The sequence below is a fragment of the Phyllobates terribilis genome, unplaced genomic scaffold, assembly GCF_046119375.1.
Source record: "Phyllobates terribilis strain yellow unplaced genomic scaffold, ASM4611937v1 Scaffold_40__1_contigs__length_11209783, whole genome shotgun sequence".
In the NCBI taxonomy this organism is placed as follows: domain Eukaryota; kingdom Metazoa; phylum Chordata; class Amphibia; order Anura; family Dendrobatidae; genus Phyllobates; species Phyllobates terribilis.
Genome location: NW_027362800.1, coordinates 9,049,788 through 9,069,153, shown reverse-complemented (window position 1 = coordinate 9,069,153; position 19,366 = coordinate 9,049,788). Strand labels below are relative to the sequence as shown.

Sequence of the window (19,366 nt, the reverse complement as noted above, 5' to 3'; positions counted from 1 at the left end):
GTAGTCGGAAACCAATTCTGGTTATCGCTTCTCGGCCTTTTGGCTAAGATCAAGTGTAGTATCTGTTCTTATCAGTTTAATATCTGATACGTCCCCTATCTGGGGACCATATATTAAATGGATTTTTAGAACAGGGAGATGGAAAAAGAGCTTGCTCTGTCCACTCCACGCATTGACCTGGTATTGCAGTATCTCCAGGACCGGTGCACCCCTTCTTTAATGCAGTTTCTAAAATCAGAAAGAATTGAATTCAATGCTTTTTGTTCATTTTGCTTGTTTGTCGGATTTTGGGATGGACTCTTTGGCTTTGCTTTTCTTCTCCTCATTGGATTTTTCATGTTAAAAGTTGCAGAAGCCAGATGACAAGCTCATTTTGGTTCAACTTCAGCAACTGTGCATTGCATTGCCATGTAATGTAATGTAATGCAATGCTATCTATCTAGCTCTCCCTCTATACTTCCTTTTGGATAAACAGACATATTAGGCAAGCATTTTGGAGCTTTCACCTAAATAACTACAGGTGGTGAGATAAGCTGCACAATATAATTGACCTTTCAGTATATTGTTGCACACACACCATCTATTTAGCAAATGCCCTTGTTATCAACAGCAGCCTTTTAAACTCACCTGAGCTAACAGGTATGTGAGCTGGTTACTCTGCTGCGCTTAAAATTTCTTTTTTGGTTTGCTACAATGCCTTTTCTGAAACGTTGTCTCCCTCTGCTGGAACACTGACTTCTTTCATTTAATGCCTGCAGACTATAAAAGAGAAACCAACCCAAAAAGTTTGGTTGATTAGTCTGTGGCATTCTTTTAAACTGTTGCTTATGGCGGTCTCTGTGAGCTTCTCAGTGACATTCAGCCATCCAGGTATCCCGCCTGCAGTAGACGGAATGTGGCAATGGAACGCTGGCTGCGCGTGTCATAATAGGCTCTGAGTTTTATATACCTGCGCACAGCAGCAGCCACCTTCAGTCTGCTGCTGGACAGCCAGCAGCAGCAGCAGCAGGAGAGGTAATTAATCAGCAACCCTCCTGCTAAGGGTAGAGAGCTGCTCGTTCCACCCCCCCCCCCCGCCTTAATTGGTTCTCCTCCCTTCCAACGGTGTTGAGGCGGGTGGGAACAGCCGGGGGTTGAGGGTACTGTGCTAAAAGAGGTGGAATTATGCAGATCTAAAACGCGTGGATTGCAGCAGCAGCAAGCCGAAAAGTGCAGGCATGTGAGGGATCTAGAGGTTGACAGCATGTCTTCTTAACGGGAGTCCAGGTGGCCATCTCCACAAATGGACTTTTCAGAATCCTTGGGTGGCACCGTAGTCGGAAACCAATTCTGGTTATCGCTTCTCGGCCTTTTGGCTAAGATCAAGTGTAGTATCTGTTCTTATCAGTTTAATATCTGATACGTCCCCTATCTGGGGACCATATATTAAATGGATTTTTAGAACAGGGAGATGGAAAAAGAGCTTGCTCTGTCCACTCCACGCATTGACCTGGTATTGCAGTATCTCCAGGACCGGTGCACCCCTTCTTTAATGCAGTTTCTAAAATCAGAAAGAATTGAATTCAATGCTTTTTGTTCATTTTGCTTGGTTGTCGGATTTTGGGATGGACTCTTTGGCTTTGCTTTTCTTCTCCTCATTGGATTTTTCATGTTAAAAGTTGCAGAAGCCAGATGACAAGCTCATTTTGGTTCAACTTCAGCAACTGTGCATTGCATTGCCATGTAATGTAATGTAATGCAATGCTATCTATCTAGCTCTCCCTCTATACTTCCTTTTGGATAAACAGACATATTAGGCAAGCATTTTGGAGCTTTCACCTAAATAACTACAGGTGGTGAGATAAGCTGCACAATATAATTGACCTTTCAGTATATTGTTGCACACACACCATCTATTTAGCAAATGCCCTTGTTATCAACAGCAGCCTTTTAAACTCACCTGAGCTAACAGGTATGTGAGCTGGTTACTCTGCTGCGCTTAAAATTTCTTTTTTGGTTTGCTACAATGCCTTTTCTGAAACGTTGTCTCCCTCTGCTGGAACACTGACTTCTTTCATTTAATGCCTGCAGACTATAAAAGAGAAACCAACCCAAAAAGTTTGGTTGATTAGTCTGTGGCATTCTTTTAAACTGTTGCTTATGGTGGTCTCTGTGAGCTTCTCAGTGACATTCAGCCATCCAGGTATCCCGCCTGCAGTAGACGGAATGTGGCAATGGAACGCTGGCTGCGCGTGTCATAATAGGCTCTGAGCCTTTATATACCTGCGCACAGCAGCAGCCACCTTCAGTCTGCTGCTGGACAGCCAGCAGCAGCAGCAGCAGGAGAGGTAATTAATCAGCAACCCTCCTGCTAAGGGTAGACAGCTGCTCGTTCCACCCCCCCCCCCCGCCTTAATTGGTTCTCCTCCCTTCCAACGGTGTTGAGGCGGGTGGGAACAGCCGGGGGTTGAGGGTACTGTGCTAAAAGAGGTGGAGTTATGCAGATCTAAAACGCGTGGATTGCAGCAGCAGCAAGCCGAAAAGTGCAGGCATGTGAGGGATCTAGAGGTTGACAGCATGTCTTCTTAACGGGAGTCCAGGTGGCCATCTCCACAAATGGACTTTTCAGAATCCTTGGGTGGCACCGTAGTCGGAAACCAATTCTGGTTATCGCTTCTCGGCCTTTTGGCTAAGATCAAGTGTAGTATCTGTTCTTATCAGTTTAATATCTGATACGTCCCCTATCTGGGGACCATATATTAAATGGATTTTTAGAACAGGGAGATGGAAAAAGAGCTTGCTCTGTCCACTCCACGCATTGACCTGGTATTGCAGTATCTCCAGGACCGGTGCACCCCTTCTTTAATGCAGTTTCTAAAATCAGAAAGAATTGAATTCAATGCTTTTTGTTCATTTTGCTTGGTTGTCGGATTTTGGGATGGACTCTTTGGCTTTGCTTTTCTTCTCCTCATTGGATTTTTCATGTTAAAAGTTGCAGAAGCCAGATGACAAGCTCATTTTGGTTCAACTTCAGCAACTGTGCATTGCATTGCCATGTAATGTAATGTAATGCAATGCTATCTATCTAGCTCTCCCTCTATACTTCCTTTTGGATAAACAGACATATTAGGCAAGCATTTTGGAGCTTTCACCTAAATAACTACAGGTGGTGAGATAAGCTGCACAATATAATTGACCTTTCAGTATATTGTTGCACACACACCATCTATTTAGCAAATGCCCTTGTTATCAACAGCAGCCTTTTAAACTCACCTGAGCTAACAGGTATGTGAGCTGGTTACTCTGCTGCGCTTAAAATTTCTTTTTTGGTTTGCTACAATGCCTTTTCTGAAACGTTGTCTCCCTCTGCTGGAACACTGACTTCTTTCATTTAATGCCTGCAGACTATAAAAGAGAAACCAACCCAAAAAGTTTGGTTGATTAGTCTGTGGCATTCTTTTAAACTGTTGCTTATGGCGGTCTCTGTGAGCTTCTCAGTGACATTCAGCCATCCAGGTATCCCGCATGCAGTAGACGGAATGTGGCAATGGAACGCTGGCTGCGCGTGTCATAATAGGCTCTGAGCCTTTATATACCTGCGCACAGCAGCAGCCACCTTCAGTCTGCTGCTGGACAGCCAGCAGCAGCAGCAGCAGGAGAGGTAATTAATCAGCAACCCTCCTGCTAAGGGTAGACAGCTGCTCGTTCCACCCCCCCCCCCCCCGCCTTAATTGGTTCTCCTCCCTTCCAACGGTGTTGAGGCGGGTGGGAACAGCCGGGGGTTGAGGGTACTGTGCTAAAAGAGGTGGAGTTATGCAGATCTAAAACGCGTGGATTGCAGCAGCAGCAAGCCGAAAAGTGCAGGCATGTGAGGGATCTAGAGGTTGACAGCATGTCTTCTTAACGGGAGTCCAGGTGGCCATCTCCACAAATGGACTTTTCAGAATCCTTGGGTGGCACCGTAGTCGGAAACCAATTCTGGTTATCGCTTCTCGGCCTTTTGGCTAAGATCAAGTGTAGTATCTGTTCTTATCAGTTTAATATCTGATACGTCCCCTATCTGGTGACCATATATTAAATGGATTTTTAGAACAGGGAGATGGAAAAAGAGCTTTGCTCTGTCCACTCCACGCATTGACCTGGTATTGCAGTATCTCCAGGACCGGTGCACCCCTTCTTTAATGCAGTTTCTAAAATCAGAAAGAATTGAATTCAATGCTTTTTGTTCATTTTGCTTGTTTGTCGGATTTTGGGATGGACTCTTTGGCTTTGCTTTTCTTCTCCTCATTGGATTTTTCATGTTAAAAGTTGCAGAAGCCAGATGACAAGCTCATTTTGGTTCAACTTCAGCAACTGTGCATTGCATTGCCATGTAATGTAATGTAATGCAATGCTATCTATCTAGCTCTCCCTCTATACTTCCTTTTGGATAAACAGACATATTAGGCAAGCATTTTGGAGCTTTCACCTAAATAACTACAGGTGGTGAGATAAGCTGCACAATATAATTGACCTTTCAGTATATTGTTGCACACACACCATCTATTTAGCAAATGCCCTTGTTATCAACAGCAGCCTTTTAAACTCACCTGAGCTAACAGGTATGTGAGCTGGTTACTCTGCTGCGCTTAAAATTTCTTTTTTGGTTTGCTACAATGCCTTTTCTGAAACGTTGTCTCCCTCTTCTGGAACACTGACTTCTTTCATTTAATGCCTGCAGACTATAAAAGAGAAACCAACCCAAAAAGTTTGGTTGATTAGTCTGTGGCATTCTTTTAAACTGTTGCTTATGGCGGTCTCTGTGAGCTTCTCAGTGACATTCAGCCATCCAGGTATCCCGCCTGCAGTAGACGGAATGTGGCAATGGAACGCTGGCTGCGCGTGTCATAATAGGCTCTGAGCCTTTATATACCTGCGCACAGCAGCAGCCACCTTCAGTCTGCTGCTGGACAGCCAGCAGCAGCAGCAGCAGGAGAGGTAATTAATCAGCAACCTCCTGCTAAGGGTAGACAGCTGCTCGTTCCACCCCCCCCCCCCCCGCCTTAATTGGTTCTCCTCCCTTCCAACGGTGTTGAGGCGGGTGGGAACAGCCGGGGGTTGAGGGTACTGTGCTAAAAGAGGTGGAGTTATGCAGATCTAAAACGCGTGGATTGCAGCAGCAGCAAGCCGAAAAGTGCAGGCATGTGAGGGATCTAGAGGTTGACAGCATGTCTTCTTAACGGGAGTCCAGGTGGCCATCTCCACAAATGGACTTTTCAGAATCCTTGGGTGGCACCGTAGTCGGAAACCAATTCTGGTTATCGCTTCTCGGCCTTTTGGCTAAGATCAAGTGTAGTATCTGTTCTTATCAGTTTAATATCTGATACGTCCCCTATCTGGGGACCATATTTTAAATGGATTTTTAGAACAGGGAGATGGAAAAAGAGCTTGCTCTGTCCACTCCACGCATTGACCTGGTATTGCAGTATCTCCAGGACCGGTGCACCCCTTCTTTAATGCAGTTTCTAAATCAGAAAGAATTGAATTCAATGCTTTTTGTTCATTTTGCTTGTTTGTCGGATTTTGGGATGGACTCTTTGGCTTTGCTTTTCTTCTCCTCATTGGATTTTTCATGTTAAAAGTTGCAGAAGCCAAATGACAAGCTCATTTTGGTTCAACTTCAGCAACTGTGCATTGCATTGCCATGTAATGTAATGTAATGCAATGCTATCTATCTAGCTCTCCCTCTATACTTCCTTTAGGATAAACAGACATATTAGGCAAGCATTTTGGAGCTTTCACCTAAATAACTACAGGTGGTGAGATAAGCTGCACAATATAATTGACCTTTCAGTATATTGTTGCACACACACCATCTATTTAGCAAATGCCCTTGTTATCAACAGCAGCCTTTTAAACTCACCTGAGCTAACAGGTATGTGAGCTGGTTACTCTGCTGCGCTTAAAATTTCTTTTTTGGTTTGCTACAATGCCTTTTCTGAAACGTTGTCTCCCTCTGCTGGAACACTGACTTCTTTCATTTAATGCTGCAGATATAAAAGAGAAACCAACCCAAAAAGTTTGGTTGATTAGTCTGTGGCATTCTTTTAAACTGTTGCTTATGGCGGTCTCTGTGAGCTTCTCAGTGACATTCAGCCATCCAGGTATCCCGCCTGCAGTAGACGGAATGTGGCAATGGAACGCTGGCTGCGCGTGTCATATTAGGCTCTGAGCCTTTTATATACCTGCGCACAGCAGCAGCCACCTTCAGTCTGCTGCTGGACAGCCAGCAGCAGCAGCAGCAGGAGAGGTAATTAATCAGCAACCCTCCTGCTAAGGGTAGACAGCTGCTCGTTCCACCCCCCCCCCCGCTTAATTGGTTCTCCTCCCTTCCAACGGTGTTGAGGCGGGTGGGAACAGCCGGGGGTTGAGGGTACTGTGCTAAAAGAGGTGGAGTTATGCAGATCTAAAACGAGTGGATTGCAGCAGCAGCAAGCCGAAAAGTGCAGGCATGTGAGGGATCTAGAGGTTGACAGCATGTCTTCTTAACGGGAGTCCAGGTGGCCATCTCCACAAATGGACTTTTCAGAATCCTTGGGTGGCACCGTAGTCGGAAACCAATTCTGGTTATCGCTTCTCGGCCTTTTGGCTAAGATCAAGTGTAGTATCTGTTCTTATCAGTTAAATCTGATACGTCCCCTATCTGGGGACCATATATTAAAATGGATTTTTAGAACAGGGAGATGGAAAAAGAGCTTGCTCTGTCACTCCACGCATTGACCTGGTATTGCAGTATCTCCAGGACCGGTGCACCCCTTCTTTAATGCAGTTTCTAAAATCAGAAAGAATTGAATTCAATGCTTTTGTTCATTTTGCTTGTTTGTCGGATTTTGGGATGGACTCTTTGGCTTTGCTTTTCTTCTCCTCATATGGATTTTCATGTTAAAAGTTGCAGAAGCCAGATGACAGCTCATTTTGGTTCAACTTCAGCAACTGTGCATTGCATTGCCATGTAATGTAATGTAATGCAATGCTATCTATCGAGCTCTCCCTCTATACATCCTTTTGGATAAACAGACATATTAGGCAAGCATTTTGGAGCTTTCACCTAAATAACTACAGGTGGTGAGATACGCTGCACAATATAATTGACCTTTCAGTATATTGTTGCACACACACCATCTATTTAGCAAAATGCCCTGTTATCAACAGCAGCCTTTTAAACTCACCTGAGCTAACAGGTATGTGAGCTGGTTACTCTGCTGCGCTTAAAATTTCTTTTTTGGTTTGCTACAATGCCTTTTCTGAAACGTTGTCTCCTCTGCTGGAACACTGACTTCTTTCATTTAATGCCTGCAGACTATAAAAGAGAAACCAACCCAAAAAGTTTGGTTGATTAGTCTGTGGCATTCTTTTAAACTGTTGCTATGGCGGTCTCTGTGAGCTTCTCAGTGACATTCAGCCATCCAGGTATCCCGCCTTCAGTAGACGGAATGTGGCAATGGAACGCTGGCTGCGCGTGTCATAATAGGCTCTGAAGCCTTTATATACCTGCGCACAGCAGCAGCCACCTCAGTCTGCTGCTGGACAGCCAGCAGCAGCAGCAGCAGGAGAGGTAATTAATCAGCAACCCTCCTGCCTAAGGGTAGACAGCTGCTCGTTCCACCCCCCCCCCGCCTTAATTGGTTCTCCTCCCTTCCAACGGTGTTGAGGCGGGTGGGAACAGCCGGGGGTTGAGGGTACTGTGGCTAAAAGAGGTGGAGTTATGCAGATCTAAAACCCGTGGATTGCAGCAGCAGCAAGCCGAAAAGTGCAGGCATGTGAGGGATCTAGAGGTTGACAGCATGTCTTCTTAAGGGAGTCCAGGTGGCCATCTCCACAAATGGACTTTTCAGAATCCTGGGTGGCACCGTAGTCGGAAACCAATTGGTTTTCGCTTCTCGGCCTTTTGGCTAAGATCAAGTGTAGTATCTGTTCTTATCAGTTTAATATCTGATACGTCCCCTATCTGGGGACCATATATTAAATGGATTTTAGAACAGGGAGATGGAAAAAGAGCTTGCTCTGTCCACTCCACGCATTGACCTGGTATTGCAGTATCTCCAGGACCGGTGCACCCCTTCTTTAATGCAGTTTCTAAAATCAGAAAGAATTGAATTCAATGCTTTTTGTTCATTTTGCTTGTTTGTCGGATTTTGGGATGGACTCTTTGCTTTGCTTTTCTTCTCCTCATTGGATTTTTCATGTTAAAAGTTGCAGAAGCCAGATGACAAGCTCATTTTGGTTCCACTTCAGCAACTGTGCATTGCATTGCCATGTAATGTAATGTAATGCAATGCTATCTATCTAGCTCTCCCTCTATACTTCCTTTTGGATAAACAGACATATTAGGCAAGCATTTTGGAGCTTCACCTAAATAACTACAGGTGGTGAGATAAAGCTGCACAATATAATTGACCTTTCAGTATATTGTTGCACACACACCATCTATTTAGCAAATGCCCTTGTTATCAACAGCAGCCTTTTAAACTCACCTGAGCTAACAGGTATGTGAGCTGGTTACTCTGCTGCGCTTAAAATTTTCTTTTTTTGGTTTGCTACAATGCCTTTTCTGAAACGTTGTCTCCCTCTGCTGGAACACTGACTTCTTTCATTTAATGCCTGCAGACTATAAAAGAGAAACCAACCCAAAAAGTTTGGTTGATTAGTCTGTGGCATTCTTTTAAACTGTTGCTTATGGCGGTCTCTGTGAGCTTCTCAGTGACATTCAGCCATCCAGGTATCCCGCCTGCAGTAGACGGAATGTGGGCATGGAACGCTGGCTGCGCGTGTCATAATAGCTCTGAGCCTTTATATACCTGCGCACAGCAGCAGCCACCTTTCAGTCTGCTGCTGGACAGCCAGCAGCAGCAGCAGCAGGAGAGGTTATTAATCAGCAACCCTCCTGCTAAGGGTAAGACAGCTGCTCGTTCCACCCCCCCCCGCCCTTAATTGGTTCTCCTCCCTTCCAACGGTGTTGAGGCGGGTGGGAACAGCCGGGGGTTGAGGGTACTGTGCTAAAAGAGGTGGAGTTATGCAGATCTAAAACGCGTGGATTGCAGCAGCAGCAAGCCGAAAAGTGCAGGCATGTGAGGGATCTAGAGGTTGACAGCATGTCTTCTTAACGGGAGTCCAGGTGGCCATCTCCACAAATGGACTTTTCAGAATCCTTGGGTGGCACCGTAGTCGGAACCAATTCTGGTTATCGCTTCTCGGCCTTTTGGCTAAGATCAAGTGTAGTATCTGTTCTTATCAGTTTAATATCTGATACGTCCCCTATCTGGGGACCATATATTAAATGGATTTTTAGAACAGGGAGATGGAAAAAGAGCTTGCTCTGTCCACTCCACGCATTGACCTGGTATTGCAGTATCTCCAGGGACGGTGCACCCCTCCTTTAATGCAGTTTCTAAAATCAGAAAGAATTGAATTCAATGCTTTTTGTTCATTTGCTTGTTTGTCGGATTTTGGGATGGACTCTTTGGCTTTGCTTTTCTTCTCCTCATTGGATTTTTCATGTAAAAGTTGCAGAAGCCAGATGACAAGCTCATTTTGGTTCAACTTCAGCAACTGTGCATTGCATTGCCATGTAATGTAATGTAATGCAATGCTATCTATCTAGCTCTCCCTCTATACTTCCTTTTGGATAAACAGACATATTAGGCAAGCATTTTGGAGCTTTCACCTAAATAACTACAGGTGGTGAGATAAGCTGCACAATATAATTGACCTTTCAGTATATTGTTGCACACACACATCTATTTAGCAAATGCCCTTGTTATCAACAGCAGCCTTTTAAAACTCACCTGAGCTAACAGGTATGTGAGCTGGTTACTCTGCTGCGCTTAAAATTTATTTTTTGGTTTGCTACAATGCCTTTTCTGAAACGTTGTCTCCCTCTGCTGGAACACTGACTTCTTTCATTTAATGCCTGCAGACTATAAAAGAGAAACCAACCCAAAAAGTTTGGTTAATTAGTCTGTGGCATTCTTTTAAACTGTTGCTTATGGCGGTCTCTGTGTGCTTCTCAGTGACATTCAGCCATCCAGGTATCCCGCCTGCAGTAGACGGAATGTGGCAATGGAACGCTGGCTGCGCGTGTCATATAGGCTCTGAGCCTTTATATACCTGCGCACAGCAGCAGCCACCTTCAGTCTGCTGCTGGACAGCCAGCAGCAGCAGCAGCAGGAGAGGTAATTAATCAGCAACCCTCCTGCTAAGGGTAGACCAGCTGCTCGTTCCACCCCCCCCCCCGCCTTATTGGTTCTCCTCCCTTCCAACGGTGTTGAGGCGGGTGGGAACAGCCGGGGGTTGAGGGTACTGTGCTAAAAGAGGTGGAGTTATGCAGATCTAAAACGCGTGGATTGCAGCAGCAGCAAGCCGAAAAGTGCAGGCATGTGAGGGATCTAGAGGTTGACAGCATGTCTTCTTAACGGGAGTCCAGGTGCCATCTCCACAAATGGACTTTTCAGAATCCTTGGGTGGCACCGTAGTCGGAAACCAATTCTGGTTATCGCTTCTCGAGCCTTTTGGCTAAGATCAAGTGTAGTATCTGTTCTTATCAGTTTAATATCTGATACGTCCCCTATCTGGGGACCATATATTAAATGGATTTTTAGAACAGGGAGATGGAAAAAGAGCTTGCTCTGTCCACTCCACGCATTGACCTGGTATTGCAGTCTCTCCAGGACCGGTGCACCCCTTCTTTAATGCAGTTTCCTAAAATCAGAAAGAATTGAATTCAATGCTTTTTGTTCATTTTGCTTGTTTGTCGGATTTGGGATGGATCTTTGGCTTTGCTTTTCTTCTCCTCATTGGATTTTTCATGTTAAAAGTTGCAGAAGCCAGATGACAAGCTCATTTTGGTTCAACTTCAGCAACTGTGCATTGCATTGCCATGTAATGTAATGTAATGCAATGCTATCTATCTAGCTCTCCCTCTATACTTCCTTTTGGATAAACAGACATATTAGGCAAGCATTTTGGAGCTTTCACCTAAATAACTACAGGTGGTGAGATAAGCTGCACAATATAATTGACCTTTCAGTATATTGTTGCACACACACCATCTATTTAGCAAATGCCCTTGTTATCAACAGCAGCCTTTTAAACTCACCTGAGCTAACAGGTATGTGAGCTGGTTACTCTGCTGCGCTTAAAATTTCTTTTTTGGTTTGCTACAATGCCTTTTCTGAAACGTTGTCTCCCTCTGCTGGAACACTGACTTCTTTCATTTAATGCCTGCAGACTATAAAAGAGGAAACCAACCCAAAAAGTTTGGTTTGATTAGTCTGTGGCATTCTTTTTAACTGTTGCTTATGGCGGTCTCTGTGAGCTTCTCAGTGACATTCAGCCATCCAGGTATCCGCCTGCAGTAGACGGAATGTGGCAATGGAAACGCTGGCTGCGCGTGTCATATAGGCTCTGAGCCTTTATATACCTGCGCACAGCAGCAGCCACCTTCAGTCTGCTGCTGGACAGCCCAGCAGCAGCAGCAGCAGGAGAGGTAATTAATCAGCAACCCTCCTGCTAAGGGTAGACAGCTGCTCGTTCCACCCCCCACCCCCCGCCTTAATTGGTTCTCCTCCTTCCAACGGTGTTGAGGCGGGTGGGAACAGCGGGGGTTGAGGGTACTGTGCTAAAAGAGGTGGAGTTATGCAGATCTAAAACGCGTGGATTGCAGCAGCAGCAAGCCGAAAAGTGCAGGCATGTGAGGAACTAGAGGTTGACAGCATGTCTTCTTAACGTGAGTCCAGGTGGCCATCTCCACAAATGGACTTTTCAGAATCCTTGGGTGGCACCGTAGTCGGAAACCAATTCTGGTTATCGCTTCTCGGCCTTTTGGCTAAGATCAAGTGTAGTATCTGTTCTTATCAGTTTAATATCTGATACGTCCCCTATCTGGGGACCATATATTAAATGGATTTTTAGAACAGGGAGATGGAAAAAGAGCTTGCTCTGTCCACTCCACGCATTGACCTGGTATTGCAGTATCTCCAGGACCGGTGCACCCCTTCTTTAATGCAGTTTCTAAAATCAGAAAGAATTGAATTCAATGCTTTTTGTTCATTTTGCTTGTTTGTCGGATTTTGGGATGGACTCTTTGGCTTTGCTTTTCTTCTCCTCATTGGATTTTTCATGTTAAAAGTTGCAGAAGCCAGATGACAAGCTCATTTTGGTTCCACTTCAGCAACTGTGCATTGCATTGCCATGTAATGTAATGTAATGCAATGCTACTATCTAGCTCTCCTCTATACTTCCTTTTGGATAAACAGACATATTAGGCAAGCATTTTGGAGCTTTCACCTAAATAACTACAGGTGGTGAGATAAGCTGCACAATATAATTGACCTTTCAGTATATTGTTGCACACACACCATCTATTTAGCAAATGCCCTTGTTATCAACAGCAGCCTTTTAAACTCACCTGAGCTAACAGGTATGTGAGCTGGTTACTCTGCTGCGCTTAAAATTTCTTTTTTGGTTTGCTACAATGCCTTTTCTGAAAACGTTGTCTCCCTCTGCTGGAACACTGACTTCTTTCATTTAATGCCTGCAGACTATAAAAGAGAAACCAACCAAAAAAGTTTGGTTGATTAGTCTGTGGCATTCTTTTAAACTGTTGCTTATGGCGGTCTCTGTGAGCTTCTCAGTGACATTCAGCCCATCCAGGTATCCCGCCTGCAGTAGACCGAATGTGGCAATGGAACGCTGGCTGCGCGTGTCATAATAGGCTCTGAGCCTTTATATACCTGCGCACAGCAGCAGCCACCTTCAGTCTGCTGCTGGACAGCCAGCAGCAGCAGCAGCAGGAGAGGTAATTAATCAGCAACCCTCCTGCTAAGGGTAGACAGCTGCTCGTTCCACCCCCCCCCCGCCTTAATTGGTTCTCCTCCCTTCCAACGGTGTTGAGGCGGGTGGGAACCGCTGGGGGTTGAGGGTACTGTGCTAAAAGAGGTGGAGTTATGCAGATCTAAAAAGCGTGGATTGCAGCAGCAGCAAGCCGAAAAGTGCAGGCATGTGAGGGATCTAGAGGTTGACAGCATGTCTTCTTAACGGGAGTCCAGGTGGCCATCTCCACAATTGGACTTTTCAGAATCTTGGGTGGCACCGTAGTCGGAAACCAATTCTGGTTATCGCTTCTCGGCCTTTTGGCTAAGATCAAGTGTAGTATCTGTTCTTATCAGTTTAATATCTGATACGTCCCCTATCTGGGGACCATATATTAATGGATTTTTAGAACAGGGAGATGGAAAAAGAGCTTGCTCTGTCCACTCCACGCATTGACCTGGTATTGCAGTATCTCCAGGACCGGTGCACCCTTCTTTAATGCAGTTTCTAAAATCAGAAAGAATTGAATTCAATGCTTTTTGTTCATTTTGCTTGTTTGTCGGATTTTGGGATGGACTCTTTGGCTTTGCTTTTCTTCTCCTCATTGGATTTTTCATGTTAAAAGTTGCAGAAGCCAGATGACAAGCTCATTTTGGTTCAACTTCAGCAACTGTGCATTGCATTGCCATGTAATGTAATGTAATGCAATGCTATCTATCTAGCTCTCCCTCTATACTTCCTTTTGGATAAACAGACATATTAGGCAAGCATTTTGGAGCTTTCACCTAAATAACTACAGGTGGTGAGAAAGCTGCACAATATAATTGACCTTTCAGTATATTGTTGCACACACAACCATCTATTTAGCAAATGCCCTTGTTATCAACAGCAGCCTTTAAACTCACCTGAGCTAACAGGTATGTGGAGCTGGTTACTCTGCTGCGCTTAAAATTTCTTTTTTGGTTTGCTACAATTGCCTTTTCTGAAACGTTGTCTCCCTCTGCTGGAACACTGACTTCTTTCATTTAATGCCTGCAGACTATAAAAGAGAAACCAACCCAAAAAGTTTGGTTGATTAGTCTGTGGCATTCTTTTAAACTGTTGCTTATGGCGGTCTCTGTGAGCTTCTCAGTGACATTCAGCCATCCAGGTATCCCGCCTGCAGTAGACGGAATGTGGCAATGGAACGCTGGCTGCGCGTGTCATAATAGGCTCTGAGCCTTTATATACCTGCGCACAGCAGCAGCCACCTTCAGTCTGCTGCTGGACAGCCAGCAGCAGCAGCAGCAGGAGAGGTAATTAATCAGCAACCCTCCTGCTAAGGGTAGACAGCTGCTCGTTTCCACCCCCCACCCCCCGCCTTAATTGGTTCTCCTCCCTTCCAACGGTGTTGAGGCGGGTGGGAACAGCCGGGGGTTGAGGGTACTGTGCTAAAAGAGGTGGAGTTATGCAGATCTAAAACGCGTGGATTGCAGCAGCAGCAAGCCGAAAAGTGCAGGCATGTGAGGGATCTAGAGGTTGACAGCATGTCTTCTTAACGGGAGTCCAGGTGGCCATCTCCACAAATGGACTTTTCAGAATCCTTGGGTGGCACCGTAGTCGGAAACCAATTCTGGTTATCGCTTCTCGGCCTTTTGGCTAAGATCAAGTGTAGTATCTGTTCTTATCAGTTTAATATCTGATACGTCCCCTATCTGGGGACCATATATTAAATGGATTTTTAGAACAGGGAGATGGAAAAAGAGCTTGCTCTGTCCACTCCACGCATTGACCTGGTATTGCAGTATCTCCAGGACCGGTGCACCCCTTCTTTAATGCAGTTTCTAAAATCAGAAAGAATTGAATTCAATGCTTTTTGTTCATTTTGCTTGTTTGTCGGATTTTGGGATGGACTCTTTGGCTTTGCTTTTCTTCTCCTCATTGGATTTTTCATGTTAAAGTTGCAGAAGCCAGATGACAAGCTCATTTTGGTTCAACTTCAGCAACTGTGCATTGCATTGCCATGTAATGTAATGTAATGCAATGCTATCTATCTAGCTCTCCCTCTATACTTCCTTTTGGATAAACAGACATATTAGGCAAGCATTTGAGCTTTCACCTAAATACTACAGGTGGTGAGATAAGCTGCACAATATAATTGACCTTTCAGTATATTGTTGCACACACACCATCTATTTAGCAAATGCCCTTGTTATCAACAGCAGCCTTTTAAAACTCACCTGAGCTAACAGGTATGTGAGCTGGTTACTCTGCTGCGCTTAAAATTTATTTTTTGGTTTGCTACAATGCCTTTTTCTGAAACGTTGTCTCCCTCTGCTGGAACACTGACTTCTTTCATTTAATGCCTGCAGACTATAAAAGAGAAACCAACCCAAAAAGTTTGGTTAATTAGTCTGTGGCATTCTTTTAAAACTGTTGCTTATGGCGGTCCTCTGTGGCTTCTCAGTGACATTCAGCCATCCAGGTATCCCGCCTGCAGTAGACGGAATGTGGCATGGAACGCTGGCTGCGCGTGTCATAATAGGCTCTGAGCCTTTATATACCTGCGCACAGCAGCAGCCACCTTCAGTCTGCTGCTGGACAGCCAGCAGCAGCAGCAGCAGGAGAGGTAATTAATCAGCAACCCTCCTGCTAAGGGTAGACAGCTGCTCCGTTCCACCCCCCCCCCCGCCTTAATTGGTTCTCCTCCCTTCCAACGGTGTTGAGGCGGGTGGGAAACAGCCGGGGGTTGAGGGTACTGTGCTAAAAGAGGTGGAGTTATGCAGATCTAAAACGCGTGGATTGCAGCAGCAGCAAGCCGAAAAGTGCAGGCATGTGAGGGATCTAGAGGTTGACAGCATGTCTTCTTAACGGGAGTCCAGGTGGCCATCTCCACAAATGGACTTTTCAGAATCCTTGGGTGGCACCGTAGTCGGAAAACCAATTCTGGTTATCGCTTCTCGGCCTTTTGGCTAAGATCAAGTGTAGTATCTGTTCTTATCAGTTTAATATCTGATACGTCCCCTATCTGGGGACCATATATTAAATGGATTTTTAGAACAGGGAGATGAAAAAGAGCTTGCTCTGTCCACTCCACGCATTGACCTGGTATTGCAGTATCTCCAGGACCGGTGCACCCCTTCTTTAATGCAGTTTCTAAAATCAGAAAGAATTGAATTCAATGCTTTTTGTTCATTTTGCTTGTTTGGTCGGATTTTGGGATGGACTCTCTGGCTTTGCTTTTCTTCTCCTCATTGGATTTTTCATGTTAAAAGTTGCAGAAGCCAGATGACAAGCTCATTTTTGGTTTCAACTTCAGCAACTGTGCATTGCATTGCCATGTAATGTAATGTAATGCAATGCTATCTATCTAGCTCTCCCTCTATACTTCCTTTTGGATAAACAGACATATTAGGCAAGCATTTTGGAGCTTTCACCTAAATAACTACAGGTGGTGAGATAAGGCTGCACAATATAATTGACCTTTCAGTATATTGTTGCACACACACATCTATTTAGCAAATGCCCTTGTTATCAACAGCAGCCTTTTAAACTCACCTGAGCTAACTGGTATGTGAGCTGGTTTACTCTGCTGCGCTTAAAATTTCTTTTTTGGTTTGCTACAATGCCTTTTCTGAAACGTTGTCTCCCTCTGCTGGAACACTGACTTCTTTCATTTAATGCCTGCAGACTATAAAAGAGAAACCAACCCCAAAAGTTTGGTTGATTAGTCTGTGGCATTCTTTTAAACTGTTGCTTATGGCGGTCTCTGTGGGCTTCTCAGTGACATTCAGCCATCCAGGTATCCCGCCTGCAGTAGACGGAATGTGGCAATTGAACGCTGGCTGCGCGTGTCATAATAGGCTCTGAGCCTTTATATACCTGCGCACAGCAGCAGCCACCTTCAGTCTGCAGCTGGACAGCCAGCAGCAGCAGCAGCAGGAGAGGTAATTAATCAGCAACCCTCCTGCTAAGGGTAGACAGCTGCTCGTTCCACCCCCCACCCCCCGCCTTAATTGTTCTCCTCCCTTCCAACGGTGTTGAGGCGGGTGGGAACAGCCGGGGTTGAGGGTACTGTGCTAAAAGAGGTGGAGTTATGCAGATCTAAAACGCGTGGATTGCAGCAGCAGCAAGCCGAAAAGTGCAGGCATGTGAGGGATCTAGAGGTTGACAGCATGTCTTCTTAAACGTGAGTCCAGGTGGCCATCTCCACAAAATGGACTTTTCAGAATCCTTGGGTGGCACCGTAGTCGGAAACCAATTCTGGTTATCGCTTCTCGGCCTTTTGGCTAAGATCAAGTGTAGTTTCTGTCTTATCAGTTTAATATCTGATACGTCCCTATCTGGGGACCATATTATTAAATGGATTTTTAGAACAGGGAGATGGAAAAGAGCTTGCTCTGTCCACTCCACGCATTTGACCTGGTATTGCAGTATCTCCAGGACCGGTGCACCCCTTCTTTAATGCAGTTTCTAAAATCAGAAAGAATTGAATTCAATGCTTTTTGTTCATTTTGCTTGTTTGTCGGATTTTGGGATGGACTCTTTGGCTTTGCTTTTCTTCTCCTCAATTGGATTTTTCATGTTAAAAGTTGCAGAACCCAGATGACAAGCTCATTTTGGTTCCACTTCAGCAATGTGCATTGCATTGCCATGTAATGTAATGTAATGCAATGCATTATCTAGCTCTCCCTCTATACTTCCTTTTGGATAAACAGACATATTAGGCAAGCATTTTGGAGCTTTCACCTAAATAACTACAGGTGGTGAGATAAGCTGCACAATATAATTGACCTTTCAGTATATTGTTGCACACACACCATCTATTTAGCAAATGCCCTTGTTATCAACAGCAGCCTTTTAAACTCACCTGAGCTAACAGGTATGTGAGCTGGTTACTCTGCTGCGCTTAAAATTTCTTTTTTGGTTTGCTACAATGCCTTTTCTGAAACGTTGTCCCCTCTGCTGGAACACTGACTTCTTTCATTTAATGCCTGCAGACTATAAAAGAGAAACCAACCCAAAAAGTTTGGTTGATTAGTCTGTGGCATTCTTTTAAACTGTTGCTTATGGCGGTCTCTGTGAGCTTCTCAGTGACATTCAGCCATCCAGGTATCCCGCCTGCAGTAGACGGAATGTGGCAATGGAACGCTGGCTGCGCGTGTCATAATAGGCTCTGAGCCTTTATATACCTGCGCACAGCAGCAGCCACCTTCAGTCTGCTGCTGGACAGCCAGCAGCAGCAGCAGCAGGAGAGGTAATTAATCAGCAACCCTCCTGCTAAGGGTAGACAGCTGCTCGTTCCACCCCCCCCCCCGCCTTAATTGGTTCTCCTCCCTTCCAACGGTGTTGAGGCGGGTGGGAACAGCTGGGGGTTGAGGGTACTGTGCTAAAAGAGGTGGAGTTATGCAGATCTAAAAAGCGTGGATTGCAGCAGCAGCAAGCCGAAAAGTGCAGGCATGTGAGGGATCTAGAGGTTGACAGCATGTCTTCTTAACGGGAGTCCAGGTGGCCATCTCCACAAATGGACTTTTCAGAATCCTTGGGTGGCACCGTAGTCGGAAACCAATTCTGGTTATCGCTTCTCGGCCTTTTGGCTAAGATCAAGTGTAGTATCTGTTCTTATCAGTTTAATATCTGATACGTCCCCTATCTGGGGACCATATATTAAATGGATTTTTAGAACAGGGAGATGGAAAAAGAGCTTGCTCTGTCCACTCCACGCATTGACCTGGTATTGCAGTATCTCCAGGACCGGTGCACCCCTTCTTTAATGCAGTTTCTAAAATCAGAAAGAATTGAATTCAATGCTTTTTGTTCATTTTGCTTGTTTGTCGGATTTTGGGATGGACTCTTTGGCTTTGCTTTTCTTCTCCTCATTGGATTTTTCATGTTAAAAGTTGCAGAAGCCAGATGACAAGCTCATTTTGGTTCAACTTCAGCAACTGTGCATTGCATTGCCATGTAATGTAATGTAATGCAATGCTATCTATCTAGCTCTCCCTCTATACTTCCTTTTGGATAAACAGACATATTAGGCAAGCATTTTGGAGCTTTCACCTAAATAACTACAGGTGGTGAGATAAGCTGCACAATATAATTGACCTTTCAGTATATTGTTGCACACACACCATCTATTTAGCAAATGCCCTTGTTATCAACAGCAGCCTTTTAAACTCACCTGAGCTAACAGGTATGTGAGCTGGTTACTCTGCTGCGCTTAAAATTTCTTTTTTGGTTTGCTACAATGCCTTTTCTGAAACGTTGTCTCCCTCTGCTGGAACACTGACTTCTTTCATTTAATGCCTGCAGACTATAAAAGAGAAACCAACCCAAAAAGTTTGGTTGATTAGTCTGTGGCATTCTTTTAAACTGTTGCTTATGGCGGTCTCTGTGAGCTTCTCAGTGACATTCAGCCATCCAGGTATCCCGCCTGCAGTAGACGGAATGTGGCAATGGAACGCTGGCTGCGCGTGTCATAATAGGCTCTGAGCCTTTATATACCTGCGCACAGCAGCAGCCACCTTCAGTCTGCTGCTGGACAGCCAGCAGCAGCAGC

At 45.0% G+C, this 19,366-nt stretch overlaps 15 non-coding genes across 15 annotated transcripts; all 15 read left to right on the top strand.

Annotated features, from left to right (window-relative positions):
• Nucleotides 1-23: 23 nt before the first annotated feature.
• On the top strand, nucleotides 24-214 carry LOC141189957 (U2 spliceosomal RNA). The gene has a single exon (XR_012263995.1). It is a non-coding gene; the product is annotated as a U2 spliceosomal RNA (small nuclear RNA).
• A 1,121-nt stretch (nucleotides 215-1,335) lies between these two features.
• Nucleotides 1,336-1,526, top strand: LOC141189956 (U2 spliceosomal RNA). The gene has a single exon (XR_012263994.1). It is a non-coding gene; the product is annotated as a U2 spliceosomal RNA (small nuclear RNA).
• Nucleotides 1,527-2,648: 1,122 nt separating this feature from the next.
• On the top strand, nucleotides 2,649-2,839 carry LOC141189955 (U2 spliceosomal RNA). The gene has a single exon (XR_012263993.1). It is a non-coding gene; the product is annotated as a U2 spliceosomal RNA (small nuclear RNA).
• Nucleotides 2,840-3,963: 1,124 nt separating this feature from the next.
• Nucleotides 3,964-4,155, top strand: LOC141185556 (U2 spliceosomal RNA). Its single transcript, XR_012260208.1, has one exon. It is a non-coding gene; the product is annotated as a U2 spliceosomal RNA (small nuclear RNA).
• Nucleotides 4,156-5,278: 1,123 nt separating this feature from the next.
• On the top strand, nucleotides 5,279-5,469 carry LOC141191260 (U2 spliceosomal RNA). Its single transcript, XR_012265258.1, has one exon. It is a non-coding gene; the product is annotated as a U2 spliceosomal RNA (small nuclear RNA).
• A 1,118-nt stretch (nucleotides 5,470-6,587) lies between these two features.
• On the top strand, nucleotides 6,588-6,776 carry LOC141185610 (U2 spliceosomal RNA). The gene has a single exon (XR_012260256.1). It is a non-coding gene; the product is annotated as a U2 spliceosomal RNA (small nuclear RNA).
• Nucleotides 6,777-7,890: 1,114 nt separating this feature from the next.
• On the top strand, nucleotides 7,891-8,080 carry LOC141185510 (U2 spliceosomal RNA). Its single transcript, XR_012260166.1, has one exon. It is a non-coding gene; the product is annotated as a U2 spliceosomal RNA (small nuclear RNA).
• A 1,121-nt stretch (nucleotides 8,081-9,201) lies between these two features.
• LOC141184095 (U2 spliceosomal RNA) lies at nucleotides 9,202-9,392 on the top strand. The gene has a single exon (XR_012258883.1). It is a non-coding gene; the product is annotated as a U2 spliceosomal RNA (small nuclear RNA).
• Nucleotides 9,393-10,509: 1,117 nt separating this feature from the next.
• LOC141185554 (U2 spliceosomal RNA) lies at nucleotides 10,510-10,701 on the top strand. Its single transcript, XR_012260206.1, has one exon. It is a non-coding gene; the product is annotated as a U2 spliceosomal RNA (small nuclear RNA).
• A 1,121-nt stretch (nucleotides 10,702-11,822) lies between these two features.
• LOC141189954 (U2 spliceosomal RNA) lies at nucleotides 11,823-12,013 on the top strand. Its single transcript, XR_012263992.1, has one exon. It is a non-coding gene; the product is annotated as a U2 spliceosomal RNA (small nuclear RNA).
• Nucleotides 12,014-13,132: 1,119 nt separating this feature from the next.
• Nucleotides 13,133-13,322, top strand: LOC141185458 (U2 spliceosomal RNA). Its single transcript, XR_012260119.1, has one exon. It is a non-coding gene; the product is annotated as a U2 spliceosomal RNA (small nuclear RNA).
• Nucleotides 13,323-14,446: 1,124 nt separating this feature from the next.
• LOC141189953 (U2 spliceosomal RNA) lies at nucleotides 14,447-14,637 on the top strand. The gene has a single exon (XR_012263991.1). It is a non-coding gene; the product is annotated as a U2 spliceosomal RNA (small nuclear RNA).
• Nucleotides 14,638-15,759: 1,122 nt separating this feature from the next.
• On the top strand, nucleotides 15,760-15,949 carry LOC141184659 (U2 spliceosomal RNA). The gene has a single exon (XR_012259394.1). It is a non-coding gene; the product is annotated as a U2 spliceosomal RNA (small nuclear RNA).
• A 1,127-nt stretch (nucleotides 15,950-17,076) lies between these two features.
• LOC141185611 (U2 spliceosomal RNA) lies at nucleotides 17,077-17,266 on the top strand. Its single transcript, XR_012260257.1, has one exon. It is a non-coding gene; the product is annotated as a U2 spliceosomal RNA (small nuclear RNA).
• A 1,118-nt stretch (nucleotides 17,267-18,384) lies between these two features.
• On the top strand, nucleotides 18,385-18,575 carry LOC141189951 (U2 spliceosomal RNA). Its single transcript, XR_012263990.1, has one exon. It is a non-coding gene; the product is annotated as a U2 spliceosomal RNA (small nuclear RNA).
• Nucleotides 18,576-19,366: the final 791 nt, after the last annotated feature.